The following is a 7,752-nucleotide window of genomic DNA, read 5'->3' as shown; positions in this document are numbered from 1 at the left end:
AACTGGAGGAGTTGAAATTTTTTGGAATCACTTCCAAGCTCTTGTCACTATTGAAAGGAGCTAGGATGATTGCATTACAATCCACTCATTCAAATCACTCCATGGTCTCGCTCCTCCCGATCTCTGAAGCCTCCTCCAGCCCCTACAACCCTCCGAGATCTCTGCGCTCCTCTAATTCTGGCCTCTTGTGCATCCCCGATTTTAATCGCTCCACCATCGGTAGCCATACCTTCAGTTGCCGAGGCGCTAAGCTCTGGAATTCCCTCCCTAAACATCTCCACCTCTCTCTCCTCCTTTAAGACACCCCTTAAACCCTACCTCTTTGACCGAGCTATTGGTCACCTGTCCTAATATTTCCTTATGTAGCTCGGTGTCAAATGCCGTTTGATAATCGCTCCTGTGAAGAGCCTTGGGACTTTTTTACTACGTTAAAGATGTTGTATAAATAGACGCCAGACTAATTCCTGGGATGGGAGGATTGTCCTATGAGGAGAGGTTGAGCAGACTAGGCCTATATTCTCTAAGGTTTAGAAGAATGAGAGGTGATCTCATTAAAACAAAAAATTCTTACAGGGCTTGACAGGATAGATGCAGGGAGGATGTTTCCTCTGGCTGGGAAGTCTAGAACCAGAGGTCACAGTCTCAGAATAAGGGGTCGGCCATTTAGGACTAAGATGAGGAGAAACTTCTTCACTCAGAGGGTGGTGAATCTTTGGAATTCTCGACCACAGAGGGCTGTGGAGGCTCAGTCTTTGAGTATATTCAAGACAGAAATCGTGAGATTTTTTGATATTAAGGGAATCAAGGGATATGGGGACAGTGCAGGAAAGTGAAGTTGAGGTAGTAGATTGAATGGTGGAGCAGGCTCGAGGGGCCGAATGACCGACTCCTGCTTCTAATTCTTACGTTCTTATGTTAAATGCAAGTTGTTGTTGTTGAGGTATGAGGAGAGAGTGAGGAGGCTGGTGGAGAGCCAGGGTGTTTTTCCGGGTCCAGTAGGAGACGGCCGACAAAAGGAAAAGGTGAAAAAGGATTTGGGCTGTTTTTTGGACGCACTCTACAGGCACTTAAGCCTGGTGTTGTCCAATAGAATTAGTCGACTAGCCTTAGGTGAGGCTAGGGAGATGCTGTTTAACCACGTACACCAATGTTAGTGGAAAGCACCTCACACACAATCCAGGCAAACATACTTCACAGGTGGACTCTGTGGTGTATGAAATGATACAATGAACTCCGTACTGTGAGCCAGTGACTAGGTGTAACCTGGTCAGTCTTTAATGGCTTCCAGAAGTGAAGATACAAAGGTGAAGTTCAGGTTATATACCGGGCCCAGCACGAGTGTACCTATGACCCTGGGATCTCCAACGGTAGTGCCCCCTTTGGTGGGCAGACCTTATGTACATACATTACATCATCCCCCCCCCCCCAGTTCTTGGCACAAGTTCACATTACAAGTTCAGACGGTCCGGAGCCCTTCGCTCCCTGGTTGACCGTTTCAGTACAATCCCAGTGCTTTCCGAGTCTCTCACGACTTGGGGCTGGGCGTTGACCATAGTGGGTTCTTCTGATGGTTGGATGTGAGTTGGTTGGTCGTCTAAGCTCGCGGGTGTCTTCTTCCAACTGTTCCAACTGGTTCGTCAGTGTGTATTAGCTTGATTTGATCAATGTGTTTCCTGCACATGTGCCCATTCTTGAGCTTAACCATATACACCCAGTTACCCTCCTTATCCGTAACATTGCCCGGGAGCCACTTGGGCCCTTGACCATGGTTAAGTACATACACTGGGTCATTTACAGATATGTCACGTGACACTGCGGCGCGGTCGTGATACCACTGCTGGCATTGACGTCGGGTTTCGACATGATCATTAAGGTCAGGATGGACTAGAGAGAGCCTGGTTTTGAGGCCTCTCTTCATCAATAGTTCCACAGGCGGGACCCCGGTGAGCATGTGTGGCCTTGTCCTGTAACTGAGCAGTATGCGTGACAGGCGTGCCTGCAAGGAACCGTGAGTTACGCGTTTCAGGCTCTGATTGATGGTTTGAACTGCCCGCTCCGCTTGACCAATGGACGCGGGTTTGAACGGGGCTGACCTCACGTGTTTTATGCCATTGCGCTTCATGACCTCTTGCAACTCCAGGCTCCTGAAACACAGTCCGTTGTCGCTGACAACGACGTCTGGCAGACCATGTGTGGCAAACATGGCTCTCAGGTTCTCAATGGTGGCAGTGGAAGTATGCATCCACCACCACAAAAAACATTTTACCGAGGAAGGGGCCCGCAAAGTCGATGTGGATTCTAGACCACAGTTTGGATGGCCATGACCACAGACTGAGCGGAGTTTCCTTTGGGGCATTGCTTAACTGCATGCAAGTCCTGCACTGATGTACGCATGACTCTAAGTCCGAGTCAATGCCAGGCCACCAAATATGGGACCTGGCGATGGCCTTCATCATGACAATACCGGGATGCGTACTATGTAATTCCTGTACAAATCTCACCCTGCCTTTCTTGGGCATTACAACACGATTACCCCACAGTAAACAGTTGGACTGGATGGATAGCTCATCTTTGTGATGGCTGTACGGTTTGGTTTCATCACCCATTTCCTTGGGGATGGTCGACCAGTTCCCGTTAAGAACAGAACGTTTTATAACCGATAGGGTCGGATCCTGGCTGGTCCAGGTCTTAACTTGTTGAGCAGTGACAGGCGACCCTTCACTCTCAAAGGCATCCATGACCATGAGTAGCTTTGCGGGCATTGGCGTTTCCACCTCCGGTGTGGGCAATGGTAACTGGCTCAATGCATCAGCGCAGTTGTTGGTGTCTGGTCTATGGTGCATGACATAATCATAGGCAGATAATGTCAGCACCCACCTCTGGATGCGGGACGATGCGTTGGTATTGATACCTTTATATTTTGAGAACAATGACATAAGCGGCTTGTGATCGGTTTCCAGCTCGAAGCGAAGCCCAAACAGGTACTGGTGCATTTTTTTACCCCATAAACACATGCTAAAGTCTCTTTCTCTACCATGAAACGTAGTCGCGTTCCATCTTGGACAGGCTTCTAGACGCATATGCAACTGGTTGTAGTTTGCCTGACTCATTGGCTTTCTGGAGTATGCAGCCGACCCCATAGGACGACGCATCACAGGTCAAAACTAGACGCTTGCATGGGTCATACAGTACCAGTAGCTTGTGGGAACACAACAGATTTCTAGCCTTCTAAAAGGCTCTGTCTTGAAGTTCACCCTACACCCAGTCATCTCCTTTCCTGAGCAGCTTGTACAAAGGCTCTAATACTGTTCTCAATTTGCATAAGAAGTTACCGAAGTAGTTGAGAAGACCCAGGAACAAACGCAGTTCCGTCACATTCTGGGGCCTAGGCGCATTTTTGATGGCCTCAGTTTTAGGCCTGATTCCGTATGCAGTAATCTTTCGTCCAAGCAATTTGATCTCTGGTGCCATAAAAACGCACTTTGAACGTTTCAGCCTGAGTTCCACTTTGTCCAGACGACGCAGAACCTCTTCCAGATTGTGCAGGTGCTCGGCTGTGTCACGACCTGTGACTAGGATGTCATCTTGGAATACCACGGTCCTAGGGACAGATTTCAATAGGCTCTTCATTTTTCTCTGAAATATGGCTGCCGCCGAACGAATGCCAAAAGGGCACCTGTTGTAAATAAACAGTCCTTTTTGCGTGTTGATGCATGTAAGTTTCTTTGATGATTCAACCAGTTCCTGTGTCATGTAGGCCCACGTTAGATCCAACTTGGTGAACGATTTTCCCCCGGCTAGCGTTGCAAACAGGTCATCAGCTTTCGGTAGCGGGTACTGATCTTGTTTCGAAACTCGGTTGATCGTGACCTTGTAGTCTCCACAAATCCTGACTGTGTCGCTCTTTAACACCGGAACAATGGGGCTGGCCCATTCATTAAATTCGACCGGTGAGATGACCCCCTCGCGTTGTAGCCTCATCATGTGCGGGACCGCCCTGGCTTTGTGATGGATGGGCCTTGCGTCTGGGCCGAGGTGAATCTGCACCTTGGCTCCCTTGAAGCTGCCAATTCCCGGTTCAAACAGTGAGGGAAATTTGCTCAGCACTTGAGCACACAGATCATCATCCGCTGATGACAAAGCTTTGATATCGTACCATTTCCATTTTATTTTCTAAAGCCAACTCCTGCTGAATAATGATGGGCTGTTGCCCAGATTAATCTATAATGGTAGATCATGAACCGCTCCCTCATACGACACTCTTACTGCTGCACTACCGATCACTGGTATGAGCTCTTTGGTGTAGGTACACAACTTTGTATTTATTGGACTCAGCTTGGGTCTCTCTACCTTGGTCTCCCACAGCTTTTCAAAAGTCCTCTGACTCATTATCGATTGACTCGCACCCGTGTCTAATTCCATGGATACCCGGCACGCCGTTTAATTTTACCTCCATCATTATTGGTTGGCTCTTTGTTAGGAACGCACGTACGTTATACACTTCCTCCTCGGAGCTCTCAAATGCCTCGGGCTGCATCGCCAGATGCACGCTGAATTGATCATCATCCACGTGGTGTGTCGTAGCTCGCTTGCTCTGTTGTGGACGTACCCGCTGAAGATGCCCCGTCTTCTCACAGCCTCTGCATACATACTGCCTGAAGCGGCATTGATGGGGTCGGTGATTGCTCCCGCAACGCCAACACATTGAGCTCGGATTTACGCCCGATGGCGGGCTTTGAGCAGCTTCCGTTCTCGCATACGCAGTCGAGTAGGCCCTCGATGATGAACTTTGACCGGCTCCCGGTCTTGCAGACACAGTCGAGTAGGCCCTGCCATGCGCAGCTCTGCCGGCCATCGATACAATTTTGTACACAATACTTGCCGTGGAGTTCCTGTTTTGTCGCGATATCTGCTTCATGCTTTTCTGCGTGGACATGCAAGCCTGGGCGATGGTGATGACCTTGCTGAGGTCCGGCGTCTCCGCAGCCAGCAGCTTACTTAAGATCCACTTCTGGTTGACCCCGATCACGAAAAGGTCACGCAGCATGTCTTCCAACGCAGGCCCAAATTTGCAAGGCCCTGCCAGACGTCTCAGGTCAGCAACAAATGCCACTACATCCTGGCCTTCTGGATGAATGTGCGTATAGAAGCGGTATCTGGATATGAGGATTCCTTCCATGGGTTTAATGTGTTCCCGAAATAAAGCACACAGTTCTTTGTAATCCTTTCCTGTAGGAAGAGTGGGTGAGAGCAGATTCTTGATGAGTGCATAGATCGTGGGGCCACAGACGGTGAGAAGAACTGCCCTGCGCTTCTCTGCATCCTTGTCTTTGTTTAGGTCATTTACCTCGAATACTGGCCAAGACGATCCGTAAAATCTCCCCAAACCTCACCTTATTGAATTTCTCGAGAATTCCAACAGTACTCTGTCATGCTGTGCTCGCCATACTTTTGCATGGGTTCGTATTTGCCTCGTCGCCAGTTGTGGTATATGGAATGATACAATGAACTCTGTACTGTGAGCCAGTGGCTAGGCGTAACATGGTCAGTTTTTAATGGTTTCCAGAAGTGAAGATACAAAGGTGAAGTTCAGGTTATATACCGGGCCCAGCACGAGTGTACCGGCGGTCGTGCTCCCTGTTGGTGCGCAGACCTTATGTACATATATTACAGGCACTCAACCAATAACCACCACCAATCACTGACCAAGGAAGTAAAGCACTCACAACAATCGAAAACACACTCGTATTCTTTGCTTTTTCCTCTCAACATTTTACCAACAAATGCACAGAAAGAATGAACATTTTTCATTTTAGGTGGTAGAGGTCGTGGATTTGGGAGGTGCTGTCGAAGAAGCCTTGGTGAGTTGCTGCAGTGCATCTTGTAGATGGTACACACTGCAGCCAGGAAGCGCTAGTGGTGGAGGGAGTGAATGTTTAAGGTGGTGGATAGGGTGTCGATTAAGCGGGCTGCTTTGTCCTGGATGGTGTCGAGCTTCTTGAGTGTTGTTGGAGCTGCACTCATCCAGGCAAGTGGAGAGTATTCCATCACACTCCTGACTTGTGCCTTGTAGATAGTTGAAGGGCTTTGGGGAGTCAGGAGGTGAGACACTCGCCACAGAATACCCTGTCTCTGACCTGCTCTTGTGGCCACTGTCTTTATGTGGCTGGTCCAGTTACGTTTCTGGTCAATGGTGATGGTCAACCTGCAGGATGTTGATGGAGGGGGGCATTCGGCGATGGTAATGCTATTGAATGTCAAGGGGAGGTGGTTGTGTGTATGTATTTGAGTGGTGTGAGTGTATTTGTGTCCTTTTGCTTCAAAAGCAAATCTTTCTGAGTTTTCAGGTATGTTGTCTTCACAAGAGTGGGGGGGGGGGACCTTGTATTTATTGTAGGGGGAGAGGATCTGTGCTTCATTTGACACTAACATCACAAGGAAGTGACCTTTTGAGGCACTTGGCACAATGTTACAAGTTACAACCAGTTTGGTAAACTCCTCTCGCTAGCCGTTTAACAATTCTGACCGCGTAAAGTCCTCTCTCGGGAATATCCTGCATCGTCTCGCGTATCAGCCGCTGGATTACTTCATTCTGTCTACTCTTTATTTATATGCTTCTTCAAATTTAAGTCATCCAATTCATTGCTTACATTTCTCATGCTTTGCTTATTTCTCATGTCACTAAACTGGGTTCCAGAGTCAGTCCGAGCTCCCGCCTGCAGCATCCTTCATGCGGAACATCCGTTGCCCCTCCTGACAGCTCGAGAACACAACAGCCACAAACCTGCGTTCAAAGAGCACCTTTACAGTAGAAAAACGGCAAAAACGTCTCACACAGGTGGAATCAGGCAGACGTAGACAGCGGCCAAAGGATCGGTGACCAAAAGCTCGAGGTCAAAGAGGTGGGTTTGAAGAAGGGTCATAAAGTCCCACTCCAGAGACTTGAGCACAAAAATCATACTGACACACCCAGTGAAGTACTGAGGGAGCGCTGCACTGTCAGAGGTGCTGTCATTCAGATGAGACGTTAAACCAAGGCCCCGTGTTTTGAAGAAGAGCAGGGGAGTCCTCCCCGGTGTCCTGGGGCCAATATTTATCCCTCACTCAACACAACAAAAACAGATTATCTGGTCATTATCACACTGCTGTTTGTGGGAGCTTGCTGTGCGCAAATTGGCTGCCGCGTTTCCCACTTTACAACAGTGACTACACTTCAAAGGTACTTCATTGGCTGTAAAGCGCTTTGAGCCATCCGGTGGTCGTGAAAGACGCTATATAAATGCAAGTCTTTCTCAACCAACACCTAAGAGATGATGCCATCGTTCATCTCACTGCTGCTTCTAGGAGCTTGCTGTGCACAAATTGGACGACTTAAATTTGAAGAAACATATAAATAAAGAGTAGACAGAATGAAGTAATCCAGCTCAGAAAGATTTGCTTTTGAAGCAAAAGGACACACACAAATACACTCACACCACTCAAATACATACACACAACCACCTCCCCTTGACATTCAACAGCATTACCATCACCGAATCCCCTCCACCATCAAATTCCTGCAGGGTCACCATTGACCAGCAACTTAACTGGACAGCCAACTGGTTCACTAATGTCCTTTAGGGAAGGAAAGCTGCCGCCCTTACCTGGTCTGGTCTAAATATGACTCCAGATCCACAGCAATGTGGTTGACTCTTTACTGCCCTCTGAAATGACGGCTCACCGCCTCCTTCTCGAGGGCAATTAGGGATGGCC

Source organism: Pristiophorus japonicus, chromosome 14 (genome assembly GCF_044704955.1).
Source record: "Pristiophorus japonicus isolate sPriJap1 chromosome 14, sPriJap1.hap1, whole genome shotgun sequence".
Lineage (NCBI taxonomy): Eukaryota > Metazoa > Chordata > Chondrichthyes > Pristiophoridae > Pristiophorus > Pristiophorus japonicus.
The sequence above is the reverse complement of the archived record's forward strand: the minus strand, read 5'-3'. Positions refer to the sequence as shown.